General features: G+C 44.0%; 1 long non-coding RNA gene across 1 annotated transcript; it reads left to right on the top strand.

Moving 5' to 3' along the window:
• Positions 1-337: 337 nt before the first annotated feature.
• Positions 338-3249, top strand: LOC121136922. Its single transcript, XR_005874106.1, has 4 exons — positions 338-541; positions 756-838; positions 2499-2862; positions 3148-3249. It is a non-coding gene; the product is annotated as an uncharacterized LOC121136922 (long non-coding RNA).
• Positions 3250-3612: the final 363 nt, after the last annotated feature.

Here is a 3612-nt window from a genome sequence, read left to right as displayed (position 1 = left end):
GAACTCTTGGGGAAGGGTCTAGGCCCTGCCCTATATGAAATGACAGACTATGGACACCCCCATGGAGGGCCTCACCCTCCCTGGGGGAACGAGGGGATAACGGGGGGGGGCAGGGGGGGAAGGGGGAGGGCACGGGAGGAGGGGAGGGAAAGGGAGAAGGACCTGGAACTGACTTGTGAAGCAACCTTGTTTCTTATCTAAATTAAAAAAAAAAAAAGAAAAAAAAAGAAGTAATAGGGAACAGAAAATAAAAAAAAAAAAAGAAAATAAAGGATTAAGGAACCAGGATAAAGATTCCTGGGGCTAAAAAAAAAAAAAAAGAAAGAAAGCAGGCTGAGCGGGTCCCCTTTGTGACGTCTGCATCTGCTTCCTGCCTCCAGGTTCTTGTCCTGACTTTCTTCAGTGATCTACAGTGATGTGGAGTGTAAGCCAGATAAATCCCTTCTTCTCCGGGTTCCTGTGGTCACGGTGTTACATCACAGCAATAGTAACCCTGACTTAGACCAGATCCAGTGTCACCTTCTGCCTCTGAAGTCCCCAGGTATGCACTGGTGCAAATGTACAGCAGGGGATACACCCATACCATAAATAAATAAATCAGTATCAAAAGAAAGGTAACAAATGAACTCCCCTTCATTCTATGTTAATAACTATTTTATCAGTTTATGATTTAGCTCTGATGCATGCACATATATATAAAATCATTGTTTCCTACATGAAAAGTAACATTCTCCATCTTGCCTTTTCTTTCTCAGTATGTCCTGGAAATTTTCAATGACGGTTACTTTGATTGTCAACTGGACTGGATTGAGAGGTAGATGCCTAGAAAACTGGTAAGGTATGCCTTTGCATGTTCTTGAAAGGGTATTTCCCAGAAATGACTAGCGTATAGATCAGCAAATAGGGGTGACCCACCCTAACTGTGCACACCCACTGCCTGATAGGCAGGGTCTGGATAAAACAAAGCATGGATGAAGGGGAACACTGGTGTATGTGCAGACAAACTTATTGAGGGGGCGTGGCTATTTATGTATTTACTTTTATTCTGCTGCCATTGTCCACAGACATCAGACTCCAGCCTCCTCAACCTTGAGTGTAGATCTGCACCAACAGCGCTCCTGGCTGCTACCAGGGTTTCAGCCACATCACTGGTCCCTCCTTTTCTGTAGCTTCCAGCTTCTTGGACTGAGCTTGGCGTCCCAGGAGCTTGTGGTTTTCCATTGTGGACTGCCCAGCCTCTGATCCTATTAGCCAATGACAACCCTGATTGAGTTACTACTCCGTATTAGTGATTATAGCTCAGTGCTTTTTATGGTCACCTAGTAAACCATTGTGTGACTGTATTTTAGTGTATTCACTTTCCTAAACAATGGAATAGTGCCCCAGTTGAATGGCCCTGTGTAAACACTCTATGAGTGAGTGAGTGCGTGTGTGTGGATAGGGACCTTTCTAGACATGCTCTTTACCACTAAGCCATGCCTCAGCCCTGGGCATTTTTGAACTGCATACATTTTCTATGTAGCCCAGGCTGGCATCTTATTTCTGGTTGTCCTACTTAAGTCTCTCAAGCGTTGTAATTGAGAATGCAATTTTTCTTTTTTAAATTTATTTATTTTATGTGCACTAGTGTTTTGCCTACACATATGTCTGTGTGAGGGTGTCATATCTTAGAGTTGCAGACAGGTGAGCTTTGGACAGTTGTGAGCTGCCATGTGGGATTTGAACCTGGGTCCTCTGGGAGAATGGTCAGTGCTCTTAACTGCTGAGCCATCTCTCCAGGCCCTTCACAGTTTGTTTTGGTTTTGGTTTTGAGATGGAGTTTCTCTGAGTAGCCCTGGCTGTCCTGAAACTCTCTCTGTAGAGCAGGCTGGCCTCTGTCTCTGCCTCCTGAGTGCTGGGATTAAAGGTGTGTGCCACCATGCCCAGCAGCCTCCTTCATGTAAGGAGAAAGAAGGTTCATGCTCTAAAGTTGGTTTGGGATTGTTGGCCTTGCCTGCGTCAGAGGAACTGGCGGCCCCAGCAGCAGGCCCTGTTTTCTGGTGTCTGTTGGTAAAGACTGGAAAATGTATGCTTGATCATTGCATGAAGGTGAAATGTTCTCACCTAGAAGACTCAAGGAGGTCAAGGACCATTTGTAATCCTAGCTGCTCTGGAGGCTGAGGTAGGAAGATCAAAAGCTCAAGGCCTTCGAGAACTACAGAAGGGAGTTCAAGGCCAGCCTGGGCAACTTAGTGAGATCTTGCCTCCAAATAATCCCCAGTACCAAATCAAATAAGCAAATCAAGGATTAATAACATGATAGGGTTACAAACTTGATGTCTATGAACCTTGGGGTTTTTTTTTCTTCTTCCATAAACTTACAACTTTTGTCAATATTTATTTCCACAAGCTCAGGATAAAAAAAGAATCAATATGACAAAACATTAAGAATTTTTGAACCCAGGCAAGGGGAGGTATTGGGATCTTAATGACCCACTTCTGGTGGTACTGGGTTTCAGTTTTTCATAGTAAAAAGTAAAGCCAAATGGAGCTACCGGTAATGACGAAAGATGTTGAAGTGAGCCGGGGACACACAATTCTGTGGTAAAGCAACTGCCAAGCATCTGAGAGGCCCCAACATCACAAAACCGGTCAACTCAAGCAAGAATCAACTATAGTACATCCTCTTCAGAGTCTCCGGGAAGGAAGCTGGCTTGCTACCATCATTGGTATGTGGTTCCACAAAGAAGAACCAGTTCCAGAACCCTGGGAAAGCTGGGCTTCTAATTCTGGTGAGTCTACACCCAAACCTCAAATCCGAGGAAGGGAGGCTGATTCTGGGGGTCAGGACTCGTGACCCCTGCCTGTTTTCAAACGTGTCGGGTAATCGATGAATGATGGATGGTGGGCTGGTGGCAGAGCTCAGCGCTGGGGCCGGTACTCAGTGTACACAGAGCTGAGTGTGATCAGTCTCAGCACCAAATGAGCACATAAGGGGGGGCTGAGTTCTTTTTAAGGTCATGTTGACCAGATACAAACACCATTTGAACACCAGCAGGATCTGCCTTCCGGGTCTAACTTGGTCACCAGCCCTTAGGCCCTCTGATGTCTCTGACAATGTATGTTATTAATATTTGATCCTTGACTTTTTATTATTTTTTCTTCTAGTGGGGACTGAATCTAAGATCTCTCATACTCCAGGCAAGTGCTCTTTACCCAACCACTTCTTTTTGAGTCAGATTCTCATTACGTTGCCCAAGCTAGCCTTGACCTTCCCATCAGCCTCAAGTAATGGGGCTCCAGGTGGCCCTGGTCACTTTATATATAAATATTTATATGTATAATCTAAAAACTAAACACAATGATTGCATCTATCAAAATGACCAGTAAAATGGTTAACGGTCATTTCCTAGTTTTCCATAGCCTATCTATATTAAAATATTCATGGTTGTTTCAAATTTCCATTTATAATGTTTTTATGACTTAGAACTAGTCAAGTACCACATCCACATTTGATTGCTATCTTTCTCTCTCAAAAATATTTATTTTATCTTAAATTGTGTGTATCTATGTATTGTCTAGTGGTGGGTATGTGGATGAATGTCAGGTGCTTATGGGGTCCAGAAGAGGGTG

This window comes from Mesocricetus auratus, unplaced genomic scaffold (assembly GCF_017639785.1).
Source record: "Mesocricetus auratus isolate SY011 unplaced genomic scaffold, BCM_Maur_2.0 Super-Scaffold_100676, whole genome shotgun sequence".
Lineage (NCBI taxonomy): Eukaryota > Metazoa > Chordata > Mammalia > Rodentia > Cricetidae > Mesocricetus > Mesocricetus auratus.
Note: the sequence above shows the minus strand (reverse complement) of the source record. Positions and strands in the feature narration are given on the sequence as shown.